At 37.7% G+C, this 21,498-nt stretch overlaps 1 protein-coding gene and 1 pseudogene across 2 annotated transcripts in view; both read right to left on the bottom strand.

The window, feature by feature from the left end:
• GPC6 (glypican 6) overlaps nucleotides 1-21,498 on the bottom strand; it is a 1,138,931-nt gene that overhangs the window by 473,838 nt on the left and 643,595 nt on the right. The window lies entirely within an intron of this gene.
• Nucleotides 9,184-17,440, bottom strand: LOC143679608 (tetratricopeptide repeat protein 14 pseudogene; annotated as a pseudogene).

Here is a 21,498-nt window from a genome sequence, read left to right as displayed (position 1 = left end):
TAGCCAAATCCTTACAGTTAGTAAGTTTTGGCTTGAATCCAGAATTCTATGACTCCAAAACCAATGTTGAGCACCTTTCCTCTTTTCAGTTGAATTCGTACTCATCCTTCTAGACCAAATGTCATGTCAGCAGGAAGACTTCACCAAATCACCAGGCAGTGTTTACTACTCTGCTCCTACTGTACCCTGTTCATACTTTAATATCATGCCTAGTATCACTGTAATTACATATATATGGATATATAAGTGTGTGTGTGTACCTGTGTCCTTAACTTTCTTTCTTTGACTTAATACTTTATTTTCTGATGATGTGGACTGGGTCTTTTATTAGGTCTGGCTGATCTATACATGGGACTTGTAGTTGCCAAATAGATTCTCTAGTAAGAAAATCTCTTCATATTCCCCTTCTGCTCATTAGGAATTTTCTTAAGGAATTAAGAAAACCATATAAGGAATCTATGTGGGACCTTGAACCTGAACTCCTTTAAGTTCTTTTTGCCTCTCTTTGCATAGAAATTAAGACTTCAATTGCTCTTCTTTAGATCATTCATTAAAAGTTAAAAGAGATATTTAAGTTTGAAATAGAGCCCCTTCACCCTCTGAGTTAAGTCCCCCCTCAGAAATAATATCAGTCTATTTTCACAGAGGGCTGTGTCTGAGCATCTGCAGTGGGTGAGGATACAGTGCACTGTTGGGTTACTGGAGTAGAAAATTCATATATTGTTTTTGGTTATTGGGACTCTGATATACAGTTCCGTGGGGAAGCTTCTGGGTCAACATACCCTCTGTGAAACGAAGCTTAAGTGAGAACAATAAACATCTGTGACTAATTCTTTAGAATGTACTGATTCTGTCAGAGTAAGTGATCTGTGTAATGGCTGACTGGATTAAAGTTGGAACGAAAGGTTTTTGGGAGGTAGAACCCCTCCTTCTCCTGAGGCTTCATGCGAAGTCTAGGACTTCAGGGTATCTTTTACGTTTCAGCAGCTCAGCTGTTTGGGCCTACAACTCTAAATTACCCAGTGAGACCAGTTAGTTTCGGGGCCAAAGTTTCAAAGTCAGGGATAAAATTGTCCCTGGTGGTTCCCCTAGAGCTGAGATAAATACTGGATTAGATCTGTCTCTCAATCCTTTTCTTCTCTCCCTCTCTTCTCTCTACCTCCCCCAACTCCACACACTCACACACAAACTCCTCCTATAAAGTTTCCTTATAGCTTTGTCATTGGTTCTGTCCCAGAGTCCCTCACAGAATTGGCAAACAGTTCTTGTTCCACAAAAGGCTTTTGTGCCCCAACTTTGGAACAGAAAAGGAAGGTGGGGGAAACCATACTCTTGAATTGATGTATTTTGGAGAGAGAGGAAGAGTGGGAGGAAGGAGAAGTTATTTGTAAATCAAATACAATTCTTTTGGGAAACGGAAATGGGGAGACATAAGAAAAGCAACAGGAAAAGTCGCTTTATGTGTAAAGCTGCTTCTCAACTAAGGTTTTACTTCAAGAATTTTTTTCCTAAACCCCCTTTGCTTCCATTCAATATATCTGAACACTCAATCATGATTCAAATCAGAAGGGGTTACGCTGAAGACGCAGGCCTCCTAAAGAGAGGTCAACTACTTCAAACAGAACTGGATCAAACAAAATGATAAAAATGAACTTTTATTATGAGAACTGGTTTGGCTGGGAAATCCCATTTGTTACTTGCAGCTTTCTTATTTCTTTCTTAAGAGTGATTTTCACTGAGGATTTCTTTTCTTTTCCTAATAGTTACCACTCCTTTGTGGAACTAGTATCTGCAGGGCTATATTCTACCCTTTCTTTTTATTTTTCCTTATGCTTCTCTTTTCTTCACTTAGGCAGGCCACAATATTTTATGAAACCCCTATAATATCCTAGCTGAATTCTCAATCAAAGACTTTCATATCAAGGTCAATCTATTACACTTTATGCTTTGTTTTTGTTCTAGTTTGCTAGCTGCTGGAATGCAATATACCAGAAACGGAATGGCTTTTAACAGGGGGAATTTAATGAGTTGCTAGTTTACAGATCTAAGGCCGAGAAAATGTCCCAATTAAAACAAGTCTATAGAAATGTCCAATCAAAGGCATCCGGGGAAAGATACCTTGGTTCAAGAAGGCCGATGAAGTTCAGGGTTTCTCTCTCATCTGGAAAGGCACATGGTGAATGCAGTCAGGGCTCCTCTCTCGGCTGGACAGGCACATGGCGAATACGGTATCATCTGCTAGCTTTGTCTCCTGGCTTCCTGTTTCATGAAGCTCCCCGGGAGGCGTTTTCCTTCTTCATCTCCAAAGGTCGCTGGCTGGTGGACTCTCTGCTTCGTGGTGCTGCAGCATTCTCTGCTCTCTCTGAGTCTCTCATTCTCCAAAATGTTTCCTCTTTTATAGGACTTCAGAAACTAATCAAGACCCACTCAAATGGGTGGAGACATGTCGTCCCCTAATCCAGTTTAACAACCATTCTTAACTAAATCACATCAACCAGGGAGATGATCTCATTACAGTTTCAAACATACAGTATTGAATAGAGATTATTCTACCTTTATGAGATGGGATTTATATTAAAACATGGCTTTTCTTAGGGGGCATACTTCCTTTCAAACCAGCACAGTTTTGAATAAAGGATGGTTTTGATTGTTCTAGTGTTTTCTCTGCAAAGGGCTCTTAGCAGAATTTAAGTGACCTTCACACTTGCGTCTCTTCAAAAAGCACAGTTATTACTCATTCATTTGGCAGATATTTGTTGTGTGTCAGGCACAGTTCTAGACTTCAGAAATATTGAAGTGAAAAAGACATTCAACATCATTGCTTCTGTACAACTTTTATGAGAGTGGGAAAGACAGATAGTTAATGAATCAACACACATATGGCTCAGGTAGTGCTAGATGCTAAGAAGAAAAGTCAAGCATGAGAAGAGGCGAGGGTGATGAGAAGTAGTGGGTCATCTATTTTCAATAAAGAGCTCAGGGAAGCTCTCTGGGGAGGTGAGCAGAGTCCTACAGGATGGGAGAGAGCCGGCAGCTAGTGGTCTCAATATAAGGGCATCTCAGGCAGTGGAATTAGCAAATCAAAGACCATAAGACAGGAAAAGCATGTATTGTGCAAACAGTAAGAAGCCTGGAGTAAGAAGAAATGGCAGACTAAAGAGGGTAGAACAGCAGTTTTACGAACTTCTGAGAGATACACATTTTTGATAGGTGGAGAGAAAAAAGCGTTTAGGTAAGGCAAATTTGAGGCAGTTTTGACTGTCCTTTCCCCACCCTTCTGCCACTGACAGGCCATTAGAAGGAAAGAATTGCTCTCGCTATCATTGTCATCACCATTGTTATATTATTTCAAACACAGACACATGCAAATGTTTCAAACACAAAAAGAAATCCATCATGCTAGAGATGCTTCTCAGCCTTGATTTCACATTGGCAACAGATTTTTTCACCGAAGCATCCAGGAATTCAGCCGTTTAATCAGAACATGATCTGTCACATCCAGAATACAGTAGGTGGCCTCATTTTTGCTCTAATCACTCAGTATCATAACTACTCACAGACTTCCAAAACCAATTCTGTTCAGACCCTTGTCCTTATCTGACCTTGACATACTCAAAGCCTTGCAATTTCTTCTCTTCTCTTTTAATCTGAGTTATTGGTCATACTTGGTTAATCTTCCTTTACCTTTAGGTGGAAATCTTTGCAGTTGAAAACTGCTGTGATAAAGCTTTTAAAATAGCTAATCTAGAGAAAATCTTTTTGGGTCAGAAGATTCTCTTCCTTTTTTTTTTTTTTTAACTTATATTTTTACTTGCTACAACCTACCCTTGCCACCCACCCAAGCTTTTAGTACACTTCTGTTCCTTTCTGTAAAGTAGTAAAGATGCTCATAATTCTCATAAACTTATATTTGAGAAGGAATTACTCTCACATAATCAGATCAAGGTACAATTTATTTCTTAAGTCCGATATACATTATTTATCTGTAGGCAAATACATCTATCTGGTTTTGTGGCCTGATGTAGTTACCTACACAGTAACAACCTCAGAGATCTACCTTAACCCTCCCCTGCCTTTTCCTTGCTGAGTAACCTTGAATGAATTCTTAATTTCTGTCCATTTCTTAAACTAGAAAACTAAAATTACAAGGATAAAATACTCAAGTGATAATGCAAGCACTATTTGACTAGAGTCCAACCATAGCTGTGTCTGTAGAGAGTGACAAAAACCCACAAAAACTACTTTTTATCTAACATCCATCAATTAAGGAGCACAGATCAACTGTCTTTAAAGTCAGGCGGAAAACTAGCAGGAAACTAAGAATTAGGCAAAAACCTGAATAATGCCTTAATTTATCCCTTTAAAAACGGTAGAGAAAATTATATTTTTGTACCATTTTCTAGCAATAAAATTTCTAGGTCAATGTATATCAGAATAACAGGTAGCTTTCTGGTTGTTAAATATTATTAATAAGGGCATTTAAATAAAATAGAAGAATATAGCATGTCTCTGGGTAGGTTTCTTTTTCATGAAGGGTTTCTTCCTATTAATTGAAGGGGTGTAAAATTTTGCCTTCCTTTCAAACCCTACACTTTATTTCCTGTAACTTGTAAATACTTTTAAGAAAGAAATGTCTAATTCATTTTCCTAAATTTCTTCAGTCTCTGCTCTCTCCAAATCTCTGTGACAAAAGCTGAAAAAACTTTCATATGTATATCCACATGTTTATTGTTTATGTCTAATAAATATGCTTTTGAATCTGGGTTTTTGACTGTCACTCAAATTAACTAGTAATCTATAAGGGAAGTGGAGAGAGCTTCCAGATATCTCCTATTTAGAAAAAATAATTTCTTTACTAGAATCAGCTTCTCTGAATTTTTGAAGAACCCCCATTGAATCATTCATTTGATCACTCAGTTTTATCCACCATGGTGCTGACATCTAGGTGGCATGTGGCTATTAAGCCTTTTATTTTAATTTATAAAGAAGACATCAGTATTTGACTCAGTTGCCTAGATAAATATATGGTAGATGCCATGCTCAATGGAAAAAACAGTATTGTCCACTGGAAGTTTGTCTTCACACAGTGATCTGGTGGGACCTCAATGAGTATCTGATGTAGACCACTGAGTAGCATGTTTGAAATTTAATGGCTCTTTGCAAGACAGTGCCATCAGCATCATTACCATTTGATTTTACTTTCCCGAATATAATAGGTTGTTTACTGTCTGCAGTAAAAATAATTTGGCAAATTAGAATTCCTTGTCTGGAAGTTTGGAACTGGGTATGGAAGCTTCCAGCTGCAGTAAGGTCTGGCCTCTTGAGAGAAAAGATGCAAACTCTGGAGCCATGGCATAACCCTCTTCTACTAGGCAGACTGAGAAGGATGCTCTGCCAGAACTAAGGATGAAGATGGCCCACAGACAGAGGATGGAAAGATGGGTGGAGGTTGGGGGTTTAGAGTCCTTGGGCTCCCGAGGGATTCTCATTTTCTGTTTCCAGGCCATTCCTTGCCCCAGGGTTCTGTGAGACACCCCTCATCCCTACACTAAATTCCCTTTAGGTTTGTTGAAGCTATAAAGTTGGTTTCTGCTACTTGTCACCACAAATTTCCAATAGTAACATAATGTAAATTTCTGAAGGAATATCAGAGAACTCGAGATCGGTATCTATCCTAAGATTCATCGATATTTAATTTTCCGATGTCCTACCAGAGAATACTATGGACTTACAAAATCATTGTTTGTGGATGCGATTTATCACAGAACTTCTGACTCTTTTAGCTTAGTCTCTTATCCTTGGTTTTTCTCTCTGTCTCTCTCTTTTTCTGCTATTTCAGCTCTACTTTTCAGTCTTAAACTAACAAGGATTGCAGAGAGCATTACAGGATTCATTCATTAGGTAACTAGAATCTGATCCCTCAAACGGAGCTATTCTTACCTAAGAGAAATCAGCTTATTTGGCTCTCTTTACTTTTGTAGGGTCAAACCAAACTCCAAAACATCATTATTCCTTAATTTAATTTCTGCCTTCTTGAAGCTAATCAGTCAACTGCTTCATACAGACTCAGATGTAAATTTAACAAATAATTCATTTGACCCCCAATCTGCCTGTTCTTGTTTAGAGAAATATGGCTCTTAAGATAATTGGGGTGAATTGTAACTTGTGTCAGCTTTTCTGTCATTATGATTGGCCAGAAAATTAACTAACTTGTTGTGACCCACATATTATAATTGCTACTTTCCTTGAGTGCCTCATATAGGTGAGGTACTATTCCAGGTATCTCCATTTAGCATGCATAATCATTGAATATCCATATAAGGATCAGTGGTGATTTTATTAAAGTGAAACTACTTGCCCAAGAATATATAGTAAGAGGAGGTGATTTTATTTGGGTCCAGTTCTCTCTGAATTGAAGAATAAGGATTTCCATCATATTGATGTGCTTTTACATATAAACCATGCTTATTCATCTTACAAAAGAAAAGGGAGGAAACAAAAATGAAAAACACAAACACTTGCCTCATGTTCTGGAGAGACAAAAATATACGAATTCTCAGAAAAATACTACAAGCTTAAAAGTAAAGGTAATAATTATATTTAGGGGAATGTACTAGCATTTAATTTTTTATCATCTCAGAAAGTTTTACATTTTCATTGAGGCATTTCAAAAACAGGCTTTCATTTTCTCCACTAGGACAGCTCATAATAGACTGCCATGCCCTGAATTATTGTGGATGACCCACATCACCAACGCGAGAATGCTGGGGAGCACAGGTGCAGCCAAAGACTGATTTGTGACCAGCATGGTTTACCACAATCAGTTCTCATGAGAAGGCCCCCTTTCCTTTGCTGCTGAGGTTGCCACTTACAAGGTCTATTTCTAGCTACAATTCTACTGTTTAACCTCATAATCCACCCAAAGTCTTTGTTTTAAACAAACCACCCCATGCCTGATGACCGCACACCAATTTAATCTGTCAAACATGGTTATTTCCTCACATTCCATGGGTCGGCTCTGTTTCTGAGGTGGGCTGTATAAACCTCCTATGGACACTGCACTTGAGCTCGTTCTGTAACAGCTGCTCGGGTAGCCTGCCGTCATCCATATTCTCTGCTTGCACAGCCCCGACAAACTGTTATGACAAGTATCACTTTAATCTATTAATCAACACAAAGTGTGCGAGATGCAGTGTTAAAAGATAGGAAGTGTTCCTTTTTGTGAAGAGTGAACGATTTTGTGGGCAGGATGACACTTTATACAGGAAAAGGCAATGTACAGGCCAAATGAGTGGTGTTACTGACCAATCACATAGGATCATGGAGAATGTGGGAAATGAACATGAACTGAAAGGTTGATAGGATTTTTTTTTTTGATACACAAATTGAATAGCCAGCAGGAAGGATAAGGTTGATCCAGGAATTTTCATATATCATTATACAGTGGTGAAATGATACTTTCAGAGAATCATCCTTAGATGAGGAAGTTTAAATCATCAGGGGTAAGAAATACTGTGCATAAACATATATATGAAAAGTTGAAAAATCAGTCTGGGAAAAGGGGATCTCGATGTGAAATGGTTTGAGAAAAGCTGAAAGGCATTCGCTCTCTGCAGTCTCTACAAACAAAGTAAGTTTAGGAGCAGAGCCTTTTGAACTGGACTACTACAACTTAAGACAATTCTATAAATTGTCTTTAGTGTAACAGTGCTGCTATCCCTGGCATATTAATTCTTTGGCTCATTTCCTTTTTCTTTCTCAGAATCAGCTGATTAAATATATTGAGAAAAATTTGAGTTTTTTTTTTAACTCCACTTTTTGATGGCTCTTTGTTATTTAGTCCATCTTCTATTAGAACCTCTGTTTTAATATCCTCTCTTTAATTGCCCTCCCTTTCATTTTCTCCTTGATCTGCATTTAGTTGTTATATTTACACATCTACTAAAATCAATGATATCTAGAATAAGTATACTTTGACATTTGTCACCTTGAGGTAGGATAGAATAGGGCACCTGGGCTGTGGTCGCTAGTTCTCATCCTGGTCATGAAAGGATGAAAAGTCTTTGCTGCCAGCACCCCAGGATGAACTGAGATATAACTTCCCCCCTAACTCTAGCAGCTAAGTTGCAAACTAGTTTCTTATTGGGTCAACAGGAAGAACTCTTTGAAACAGGTAATAAGTGTACAACAAGAAAGCTACAAGTGCAAGTGGTGATCAACTTTTTCAAAACAATATGAACACCTGACAATTACGGGCAAAAATAAAAAATTACTGTGGGCCAAAGCCCCTATAAAACCAACCCACCCTACCCACCCCAAGGCACGTTTCACTCTTGAGCACACTAATTACCTTCGTGTGTACTTTCTCTTCAGTAAACCGTGCTGTTTGCCTGTACTTGATTTCTGATTCTTGAATTGTTTCTTGGGGCAAGACTCTGCTGAGCCTGGAGCAGAACTCTCCTTACAAACTGACTTCCAAGATGGAGTCAGAGCTCGTTGGTCAAGTGGGATACCTCATTGAATCTGGCTCCCACCTCCTATAGTGTTCTTTTCTTCCCTCTATATCCTTTTCAAATCTTCTATATCCATTATTTTTTATCTTGTCATTTGAATTCCTACACAAGGAATCTGAGGAATCTCTTCTACTAGAAAAACGTCTTTCTGATTTATGTGGCTTTTCTGTTTTGCTACTACTTGCTTGGGTTTTAGAGCTATTATTAAAATCTCCTGGATTATCAGACCTACCTTTAAAATCATCTGGAATTTCAACTAAAGATGAAGAGAGAGGGTATCTTTTCCTTTTACCTGCGTCTTTTGATATGGTAACCTATCTTCCTTTTCAAATAGGTTCTCTACTTCTTGTTTTTGGTAAACAAAAGATGCTGAAGTAGATAGCACTCATCTTTTCTATTCTGATCTGATTTGAAGACACCTTAGATAAATGCCTTTGGAACCGCTAGAAGACTCTTGTTTCTCTTCCATTTCTTATGTCTTCTGTGATCATAAAAGGATGATGAGGAAGACCTGATTCATCAGTAGAAGAAACACTTTAAGAAGAAGATGGTATTCTATTATTCTTTTTAAACCTCTTCTTTGTTAAGAGCTTATGCAACTTTTCTTCACTTGTTTCTATATTCTGTGTTTTATGTTCTTCTTCTTTTTCAGCTTGCTTTCCTTGTAATTCCAAAAATTTCTACACATATTTGTGAAGTTCCTGCAAAGCATCATCTCCGTCTTTAAAAGTCTCATTCAAAGTCAAGCCTTTCTTATAGTAACTTTCCTGTAGTAACCTATAACAACTTATTTATAGTAACTTTAAGAACTTTTCTTCTTCTAACTGCCCTCATATTTCTACAAATGTCTGTCAGAAGTATTTCCTAACATTTCTGTGACTTGGGCAGTTTTCCAATGCAAGCTCAAAATCTTCTCTTGCTTTGTTCAGATTTCCTTTTGTTGTATATAATGCTACCACATATTGCTTGTCTATTTCCAGAGCTTTATTGATTCATTCATAGTATCCAAATGCATCAAACTTTAAAATAATCAACTCCAATCTTCACACATTTTAAAGTCTGAGATGCAGACTGTTTCTTTCTTAACACAGAATCAAAATTGTCTTTAGAGAAATTTTTGCTTTGTAAGACTCTCATTAAAGATGGTGGACTAGATGCATCTATCCCTAGTTTTGCTAGAGAAATTCCAACTACTCCTGGATTAAAAAATCACAAAGAAGTCGGCATGATATAAGACTCCAAAGAATTTAGCTCAACACGCCTCCTGTAGTAAAAAGGAAGCCCTTTAGAACTAATTACACTTAACTTAATCCCAGATAAGTGTGGCAGAAGAGATGAGCTACAAAGAGATACTACAAGCTTTTCATGAAATCTGTCAATATTCTGGATTTCAGCTCAGATGATGTCACCAATTTGATAATGTGATAAAGGATCCCTGTGGTTACTGTAAGAAGACACATCCCTTAATGGACAAAGAACTGTGATTTCTAAGTGGGATATATTTCTCATGATGCTATGGCCTAAACAGATCAATACCATGAAAAACTCGAATTCCTGAAGGAACTAATGCTTATAGTCACTATATCATCTTACCCAATATCTTGGAAAAACAGCTCTCTCTAGTCCATACTATGTATCTTTATGAACTACTTGTTCTAAAGGTGGCATAATTGCATAATGATTTTCAGTCTTAATTAATTTCCAAACATACAGGTGCAGCTGACTTCCAGGAAAGTATAGAAAGCAGATCTGCTCTTTTGGAAGTGAATTTTTAACAGTTAATTTTTTTTTTTTTTTTTTTTTTTTAATATGGGCAAGCACCAGGAATCAAACCTGGGTCCTCTGGCATGGCAAGCAAGCGTTCTTGCCTGCTGAGCCACCATGGCCCTGGAAGTGAATTTTTGTATTTCAATGTGGTCAATTATCTTCTCTTTTTAAAAAAAGAGACAAAACCTGCCCTGTAACTGCTGCTGAGTCAGTGGGCCCCAGAGATTCTCAGCTCTGACTCCAGTAGACTTCAGAAATGTAGATTGTCCTGCTGTTCATTCTGGAGCAGGGACAGCAATGCTGGCCCATGGAAATTCAGTGAATGCTGCAGAAGTTCTGGTCCATGGCTAGAGATTGCTAGACCTGAGGGCTCACTGGCTGCTAATTCATCGTTCCATTTCCACTACTTCAGTCCATTTGCCCTGGAGGCTAGGGAAGCAGCCCAGAGGCCACCAGGAGCACATATCTCTGTCTTTTGGGGTTGCCTCCTGGGCAGTGCTCCAAAATGAGTAGGATATTAAAAAAATGGTTGGTGGGGAAAGCCTGGAGGGGATAGGCAACTATATGTGGAAGATTCATAATGTTCTAGCACTACCCTAAACAAAGTATACATTATATTCATGAATCCCCAGAGAAAATTTATAAGGTTTGTATTAATATTTTTCTCCAATTTTACAATTAAGCATCAGAGACTAAGAGAAGTGATTTGCTCAAGGCACATTAGTGCATGGAGAAATAGGAATTCAAATGCAACTCTTAACGCTCTTAAAGTTCATACTACAGTAAATAGCCCAGCAATGATGCAGAGTAATGCATTTCAGAATGTTGGAGCATTAGGAAAATTAAACTGGAATTTTCTGTTCACCCTGCTCTAGGCAATTGGATGCACACTTTGGAAAATTCTTAAGCAGGGTAAGAATATGATGAAAGAATGGTTTAGAAAAACTGCAGGAGGAAAGGTTTCAAGTTATGAACATTAGATAAAAACAAGTAGATATACCATACAATATTGACAAAGATTGATGTGTTAGCAGTAGAGAGACAAAGAAAGGGAACTCTGTTTGAGCTGCTAAAAAGATCAATCAAAAGGCCATGTCTTTGGCAATGAAAGAAAGAGAGATGATGCAAATGAATAAAATCAGAAATGGGGAGGACCATTACTACTGACTCCAAAGAAATAACAAATTAGAAAACCTGGTTTAAATGGACAAATTCCTAGAAACACAGTTTGCTGATTTGGAGCTATTATGTACCCCAGGAAAGACCTGTTCTTTTAATCTATTCTTGTGGGTACAGATCTGTTGGGTGGGACCTTTTGGTTTGGTTGTTTTAATTGAGATGTGACATGCCCAATTCAAAATGGGTCTTAATCTTTTAATCCTTTATTGGAGGCTTTATGAGAGGATAAAAGGCAAAAACGAGAGAGAGAGAGAGAGAGAGAGAGAGAGAGAGAGAGAGAGAGAGAGAGAGAGAGAGAGAGAGAGAGAGAGAGAGAGAGAGAGAGAGAGATTGATTAGAACAGGAGCTGAAAGCAATGAAATTCAGGAGTGAAGGAGGAGCAGTTGCTGGCTATGTGAGAACCCGAGATGCCATCAGCTCTTCTTCAGAGAAGGTATCATCCTATTGATGCCTTAACTGGGACATTTTAATGGTCTTAGAACTTCAAATTTATAAGCTAATAAGTCCCCATTGTAAAAGCCAACTCATTTCTGTTATATTGTATTCCAGCAACTTTAACAAAGCAAAACACACATGAATAATTTACACCAACTCTACAAGAAGTAGAAAATCTCAACAGGCCAATTACAAGTAAAGAGATTGAATCAGCATTCAAAAACTTCCCAACAAAGAGAAGTTCGGGACCAGATGGCTTCACAGATGAATTCTACCAAACATTCCAAGAAGAATTAATAACAGTCTTGCTCAAATTCTTCCAAAAGAAGTGAAGAGAAGAGAACACTATCTAACTCATTCTATGAGGCCACATAACCCTAACATCAAAGCCAGATAAAGATATTATGAGAAAAAATTAGAGACTAATTTCTCTTATGAATATAGATGCAAAAATCTTCAAGGAAATGCTTGCAAATTGAATCCAGTAGTACATTAAAAGAATTATACCCTGGGTTTTATCTCAGGTATGCAATGGTGGTTCAACATAAAAAAAAAAAAATCAATCAATGTAATACACCACATTAGCAAATGGGGAAAAACCACATGATATCTCAATTGATGCAGAAAAGGTATTTGACAAAATCTGACATCCTTATTTGATAAAAAACACTTAGAAAAATAGGAATAGAAGTAAACTTGCTCAATAGATAAAAGGCACATATGAAAAACCCACGGCTAACATACTCAATAGTGAAAGACCAAAAACTTTCCCTCTAAGATCTGAAACAACTCAAGGACGCCCACCATCACCACTGTTATTCAACACTGGGCTGGAAGGTCCAGCCATAGTAGCAAGGCAAGGAAAATAAATAAAAGGCTTCCAAAATGGAAAGGAAGAAGTAAAACTACATATTTGTAAGATGACATACTTACAAAACTGCAGAATAAGAAATATTTAGAAACATGGAGATTCTTGTTTGTTTTACTTTACTTACCATATTTTATGAACAAACGATTCCAGCACTAGTTCTTCTGTAGTAGTGTAAATATTCCAGGTGATTTGGGAGATGGACTTCTAAGTAAAGAAATCAATATTGGGATCCTAATCAACAATTTCTAAGTCTCTATTGAGCAGTTAATCAACTGATCATTGCAAAAAATATGCAAATATTTTTTTAAAAAGATTTGCACAGACCTCTATCTCAGGAAAGACATGTTTCTTCACTTCTAACAATGAACATTTTGATTAGAAGTTTTAGAAAAGGAGACCAGAGTGAACTCTTTTCAATAGCTATGACGAAGAACTGGGATGAGCAGCTGGGCCTGATCTAACAAGAGTAGTTATGCCATATGAAAATTCTCCTTAAAGTAATATTCTCAATTACCCAACAGAGACTCCTCTCTGATATTTTACTCTGCAATTCAGCTTACAATAGATTTTAAAACTCTTTGACTTGTTTTTCCCATACTGTCTTTGTTGTTAGTGTTTTTGCATACTCATGCCTCATTCACATTCTCCTTTGAGCTGTATCCACGTTTTTTTGTAAAGAAACTTTGTAAGCAAAACTATTTTGAGGAAAATTAGTATAATACATCTGAATAAATAAGCCCTGACCACCACTCTCTTATTCAACTCAAAAGCAACCCAAGTGTTTAAAGATTGGGGAAGAAGAAAATATACACCAACTTTTTATTTTTAACCATTTGTTTATTTCTTTATGTAAGAGTCACAAAAGGGTAGGAAATGGTGGGAGTATCTTATGTGTGATTTCATTCAAAAGTTAAGTTCTATGTTTTTGTGTCATTTTTGTTCTATGACTAAAGAAATTCATATCTCTAGGGGCACCACAACAGAAAGAAAGAAAACCCAGATATTTGAAATTGTGAGGAAGATAAAAAAAAAATGAATCACTGAAGTATCAAAAATAGATATGAGAAGCCAACTAAATGTTTGGCATTTTATGTACCCAAAAGTAGAAGCCTTAATTATGATTCATGAAGTCATTAATTCTTTTTAGGTCCGAGAGTTAATGGAATAATGATTTTTAATTGAGTACTAAAGATTCTTAAATCACTTTAAAAATTAACCAAGTACTTGAATCATACAGATAGTTCAGGAAAACAAAGGAAGATTCAGTACGCAATTTTCATCAGCAATCTCAGACTCCTAGTTGAAGGTTGAAGATGAGGGAATTTGTATGAGCCTACAAATTATTTTCTGAAGTACAACTGAAATATTAGTGTTAGCATGAGAGGCTGATGATACTATTTAACCTGAAAAATGATCTTATTTACTATTTTCCAAGCTACTTGATTAACTTGTAACTTCCATACAATCAGATACATGCTTTTGAAACACAATTGTCTGATGAACATTCCTTAATTAACATGTTGTCTTAATATTTATATTTATTAGATTTCTTTTCCATTTCTTCAAAGGCCTTGACAGACACAAATAGAATTGATAGCAGATGAAAACTGGTTGTTTGAGATCCTCTATGAAAGGACCTCTCCAGGGCCTTTTATGATTTTATAGCTTTCTTCAATCATGCCATTTAAGAAATCTTCAGTTAAAATGTTATTGTCAGCCATTCCCCTTTCCAACCTTCCTTCCAGTTCTTGTTTACAAACATTCATTCATTCATTCTTTTATTAAGCCTCTAATATAATCCAGGTAGTATATGCAATATTTTGTTATATCCCTGTTTCCTGGATATGCCAGGCTCAATTGTTGCTGCAGAGTTTTCACCCTCCATGGAATTTCCTCTTTTCTCTCTAAGTAACAAACTCTCACCTGCTCTTCTGGAATCTTAGCTTAAGTTTCACTTTTTATTTTTGACTACTGCAACTCAAAGCGATCTGGCCCACCAAATCTGAGTCACTCATCTGGCACTAGTCTCTATGATTAGTGCGCTCCTTTGCTGTTAACTTCCCTGTCAAACATGCCTTATTTGCCCTCAAGTTGGCAAACTCTATGTTCGGGGACCCTATGAAGTACTTTTTCACAGCCCTAAACACAATGGATATCTACTGCTCAGAATTATGTCTTGAATGAAAGAAAGAATGATTAACTGGCTGACTGACTGACAGTAAAGGAATGAATCTGACTGGTTGCCCAGAAGTCATTAAAACACATAAGTTGTGCCAGGAAGGCTGAGGGAAGCATAAATTTCCCAACGGGGTAAAGAAAAATGGCATGAGAGGCTTACTTTCATTCCGTATAATGAATACAACAGCAATGCTTGAAATCTCAAAAGACCTGGAAACCAAGTCTTTGGAATGTGTTGCCACAAACTCTCCTAGCCCAATGCAATGGAAACAACCTAAATTGATCAGCTGGAATAATAGACAAATTGTTGCATGTCAGGAACTTACTGCACATCTGTATGCTTTTCACTGTAAATTAGATTCAGTTACAGCCCTAAAAAAAAAAAAAAAAAAAAGAGCTAATGGAAGATCATAGTTACACTCATTTTTGCACCTGGGAAACACAGGTGATGACAAAGCAAAAGAATATTATAGATTAAGAGCAAAAATACATCAATGAAATCCATGGTCTATAGAGATATGCACTATATAATGTCCATGAAGAATCTTTCTCTGTAAACATCCTTCCCTGTTCTGATACTCACCTTTGCTCTGCTCGCTGTCTTCTGCGCTGCCTAATCCCACCCTTTCTAATGAAAAGTTTGCCCCCAGGCTGTCACCACCTATTCAGTTCCATTGGTGTATAGCTGAGGATAATGTCTCTCAGAAAACATTTAAACAGCAGGTTTCTCTGCCTTAAGCAGCAAAAACAAAAACATAGGTAATGTCTTAGTTTGCCACACACTGATTGCTTTAACTAAAAGGAGTGTATTGTTTCACAGTTTTAGACGCTGGAAGTCCAAATTAAGGTCTCAGTAGCCCATGATTTCTCCCAGAATCTGCAGCATTCTTGGCGCTGGGTCACTGCGATCCTTGGTAAATCCTAGCCTCTCTCACAAGGTGATCTGCTTCATTCTCTGACTTCTTTTGACTTCTGGCTTCTACTTCCTGTGTCTGAATTTCCTCTGCTTATAAAGACTCCAGTCATATGGATCAAGGCTCACCCTAATGCAATTTGGCTTTATCTAAGTAGGATCTTTGAAGATCCTATTCATAAATGAGTTCACACCTTAACTATTAGAAACTTCTTCAAAGCTCTTAAATGGATTCACTCCCACGGGAAATCAGATTAAGACTTGCCTGTTGTGGGAAACATGATTCAATCCCCAACATGGAGAACTGGAAACCATGCTCATAGGTTTGGACATATGTTTTGAGGTGAGCCAGCTTTTAGTACCTATTAAATCAAATTCTACAGTCTATTGATCAATTTGTTTAAGTACAGGACTTGACTCGATTCTATGCTTTAGGTCAAAACCCAGTTGATGTAATGGGGCTTGAAGACACCTAGGCTTCAGGCAGTTTCATCCAGAAATGTGAACTCCTGACTCATTTATAATTTAATGTTTGTTTGATTTATAGTTTAATATTTTTTCCTAGATGTTAAGCCCATAAAGGTAGATATCATGGTGTCTTTACTTACTGATGCATCCACCCTATCATTTTGATGTCAGCACTGGTGCCCCATAAAGACAAAGATGGTTGAATGAATAAACAGCCACTGTGAACACAAACTTAAGTCTTCATAAGGAAATGTGACCATATGATTCAATAAGGCAGCCACTAATCTCTGGACACTCATTTAATTGCTTTGGTTTTTGAGACTAAGAAAGTCTGAAATGCTTCATTTCAATTTCTTTGAGTTGCAATAGATTAACAAAGAAAACTTCTTGGTAATAGAAAGCGTCCCCCTACGTGCCGTTCTTCTATTTATGATACTTGAAAACCAGAATTTAGATTATATGAGTCAAAGAACAGCAAGAATAGATACAGAGAAGGTGTGAAGATATAATAAAAAATATATAAGAGAATAATTACATTTAAAAGGAGAATTTGGAAATGTTTGACAAGGTAACCTATTAACCACTTTCTGGTGGTATAAATTATGAACCACTTAAAAGTTGGAGACAGCTGAGTCTCCATATTTGATGCATAATTTTTAATGCATGAAGGAAGCTAAAGACTTGTGTCTCACAACTGAACTTTTCAATCCTGAAGGAGTCATTGCCAGATGTTCCACCATTTAATAAAGTACTGTATATCATAAATCTGGAACAGGTGGACATATGCTTTCAGCATTCAAGGGAAATATGGGTATAAAAATTCAACAGTGAAAGGGACAGGAGGGCAACTGAGGCAGTGATTTGGGAGTGCAGCTTACCTGGGAGATCCTTCTGCACCACATGAGGTAGTCCTGGTTGTAGAGGTCGAGGAATTGAGAGGCAGAGCGCTGGGCCCAGTGCATGCAGAGCCCAGTGAATGTGCAGAGCCCAGTGAATGCACAGACAGGAGCTGGGGACTAGGAAGCAAGCCAGGCCACATCCCTTGGGTGCACTAGCCTCACCAGCACAGCCCCACAACCAGCAACTCATTCCAAACCTCACACACCCAAACCCCATTATCCGCTCCCATTCCCCGCACTCAAGGTATCCCCCCCAACAGCCCCCAGTGCCCGTACCTGCACCACACCCCAACCCCAAGTAGGGTCCAACCTACCTCTCCTGCACCCCTCCTGAGCATGACCTGACCTCCCTGCTCCCTACAGGTAATTGCCAGCATATAACAGCTGTGGGCACTAATCTCCATACCTCGGCTACCCCTGACCTCCTGTCCATAGTGTTGCACAGTCTCATCCCACCCTCCCTGAGCTCTGCGCATCAGTTTATGGCACTCCTAGGCCCATGCATATGCACGAGCCACCAATCATGGCATTCAGTTCAGGGAACTGTACTTTACAGGAGTCCTACAACTGCACATGCTCATGGCCCTCAGACTCACTTCCCAGCTCTGAGAAAGTGTTGACCTGTGTAGCTGGGTCACATCCGCCCCCAATCCACAAAAAGATAATGCCGACCTGCTGCCACAGCTCTATGCATGTGCACAAAGGGCCCCATGTCTTAGACCAGTGCACACCAGGGTTATGCCGCCTAGAGGGGTACACCTGAACAGCTACATCCTCCTGGCTGGTGGGCACCCACGTTCACACGCATCAGTGTAATATCATCAACCTGCCCTGAAACAAATCACCACACTGAGTGCCCCACCCCATATCCTGCTCGCTGCTGTACAATCATCCCACAAACACAACGCCTTAGACTACTGAAAGAAACCAACTCCCAAGGTAAATCAATCAAGATATTTACATGCCACGAAGACAGCAGAAGACCCTTAAGCATATTACAATGCAGACAGATAAAGCCCTACCTAATGAACAAATTAAAACACCAGAGGAGACAGACGTTGGAACAACTAATCAAAGATGTTCATGCAACTCTACTTAATAAAATAAGTGGGATAGAAAATGACATAGAGGAGATCAAGAAGACAGTAGAAGAGCATAAAGAGGAATTGGAAAGAATAAAAAGATAAATAGCAGATATCACAGAGACTAAAGAATCTGTTGATCAAATAAAAAACACACTAGAGGCAAACAACACCAGATTTGAAGTGATGAGCCACCAATCATGGCATTCAGTTCAGGGAACTGCACTTTACAGGAGTCCTACAACTGCACATGCTTATGGCCCTCAGCCTCACTTCCCAGCTCTGAGAAAGTGCTGACCTGTGTAGCTGGGTCACATCTGTTAAGAAGAATGAATAGTGACATAGAGGATGGGATAACTGACTTCAAAGACTCAAAACATCAAATGGCAAAAAGATGGAAAACAATGAATTGGATATGAGAGAAATGATAGACAAAACAAAGCACACAAATATAAGAATCATTGGTGTCCCAGAAGGAGAAGAGAGGAGTAAAGGGCTAGGAAGAGTAGTTGAGGATATAATGGGGGAAAACTTCTCAACCCTCATAAAGGACATAAATATACAAATCAAAGCCCAATGAGCTCCAAAGAGAATAAATCCAAATAGGCCTTCACCAAAGCACATACTAATCAGTCTGTCAAATGCTGAAGAGAAGCAGAAAATCCTGAAAGCAGCAAGAGAAAAACAATCTACATACAAGGGAAACCAAATAAGACTGAGTTCACACTACTCAACTAGCATCCTGGAGGCAAGAAGGCAGTGCTATGATAAATTCAAGATCCTGAAAGAGAAAGACTTCGAGCCAAGAATTCTGTACCCACCCAAATTGTCCTTCAATATTGAGGGGGAGATTAAAGTTTTCACAGACAAAGAAGTCCTGAAAGAATTTGTCAATAAGAGATTGGTTCTACAAAAAATACTAAAAGGAGTTCTGTCAGCTGAAAAAAAAGACAGGAGAGGGAGGTCTGGAGGATGGCACAGAAGTGAAGAATACTAAGGGTAATTTAAAGAATACAAAGAGAAAGAGGGAAAACAATATATAGATCTAACAAATAAAATAAAAAAAATACATAACATGATGGAATCAAGAAATGCCTTTTCAGTAATAACTTTGAATGTATGGACTAAACTTACAAATTAAAAGATACAGATTGGCAGAATGGATGAAGAAACATAATCCAGCTATACACTACTTACAACAGACTCATCTTAGACACATGGGTACAAACAGATTGAAAGTGAAAGGATGGAAAAAGATTTTCCATGCCTGTTGTAACAAAAAGAAAGCAGGAGTAGCTATACTAATATTGGACAAAATAGACTTTAAATGTAAAGGCATCATAAGAGACAAAGAAGGACACTATATACTAATTAAAGGGTCAGTTCACTAAGAAGATAAAACATTCATAAATGTTTATGCTCCCAGTCAAGGAGCTCCAAAGTACATGAGACAGAATGACAAAACTGAAGGGAGCGATAGATGTTTCAACAATAATAGTAGGACACTTGATACACCATTCTCCAGACAGAAGATCAACAAGGAAATAGAGATGTTAAATAACTTGATAAATGAATTAGACCTAACAGACTTGAATAGGTCATTGCACCCCAAAGCACAAAGATATATATTCTCTCTAGTGCTCATGGAACATTCTCCAGGATAAGTCATATGCTGGGGCACAAAGCAGGTCTTTATAAATTAAAAACATAAAAATTATTCAAAGCACTTTCTCTGATCAAAATGGGATGAAGATGGGCCTCAATAACCATCAAAGAATGAGAACATTCACAAATACATGGAAATTAAATAACACAATCTTAAACAACCAGTGGATCAAAGAAGAAAATGCTGGAGAAACCAGCAGCTATCTGGAGATGAATGAAAATGAGAATACAACTTATCAGAACTTATGGGATGCTGGAAAGGCTGTGTTGAGAGGGAAATTTATTGCCCTAAATGCCTGTATTAAAAAAACAAGAAACAGCAAAAATCGAGTACTTAACAGCATACCTGGAGCAACTTGAGAAAGAATAGTAAACTAACCCCAAAGCAAATAGAAGAATAGAAATGACAAAGATTAAAGCAGAAATAAATGAATAGGAGAACAAAAGAATAATAGAAAGAATCAATAAAACCAAAAGTTGGTTCTTTGAATAAATCAATACAATGGATGGGCCACTAGCAAGACTGACAAAGAAATAAAGAGAGAGGATGCAAATAAACAAAATCAGAAATGAGAAGGGGTATGTTACCACAGGCCCTGAAGAAATAAAAGAAATCATAAGAGGATACTATGACCAACTATATACCAACAAACAAAACAACTTAGATGAAGTGGACAAATTCCTGGAGACACACAAGCAAGCTACCCTGACTAAGGAAGAAACAGAAGATATCAACATACCAATCACAAGTAAAGAGATTCTATTAGTCATCAAAAATCTTCCTACAAAGAAAAACACAGAACCAGATGGCTTCACAGGGGAATTTTATCAAACATTCCAAAAAGAACTAACACCAATCCTGCTCAAACTTTTCCAAAAAATTGAGGAGAAAGGAACTCTACCTAACTAATTTTATGAAGCCAACATCATTTTAATACCAAAACCAGGTAAAGATGCTATAAGAAAGGAAAACTACTAGCCAATATCCCTAATGAACATAGAGGCAGAAGTTCTCAATAAAATATTAGCAAATTGAATCCAACAACAAATTAAAAGAATTATACACCATGACCAAGCGGGGTTTATACCAGGAATGCAAGGATGGTTCAACACAAGGAAATTAATTAATGTAATACAGCTCATTAACAAATCAAAAGGGAAAAATTACATGATCATTGTGATTGATTCTGAAAAAGCACTTGACAAAATTCAGCATCCTTTTCTGATAAAAACACTCAAAAAGATAGAAATCAAAGGTAACTACCTCAATATGATAAAGGGAATATATGAAAAATGATAGCCAGCATCATATTCAATGGAGAGAGTCTGAAAGCTTTCCCTCTATGATCAGGAAGAAGACAAGGATGCCCACTGTCACCATTATTATTCAACATTGTGCTGAAAGTTCTAGCTAGAGCAATCAGGCAGAACAAAGAAATAAAAGGCATCTAAATTGCAAAGGAAGAAGTGAAACTTTCATTATTTGTAGATAATATGATACTATACTTGGAAGATCCTGAGAAATCTA

Source organism: Tamandua tetradactyla, chromosome 4 (assembly GCF_023851605.1).
Source record: "Tamandua tetradactyla isolate mTamTet1 chromosome 4, mTamTet1.pri, whole genome shotgun sequence".
NCBI lineage: Eukaryota > Metazoa > Chordata > Mammalia > Pilosa > Myrmecophagidae > Tamandua > Tamandua tetradactyla.
This window is presented reverse-complemented; position numbering and strand designations above follow the sequence as displayed.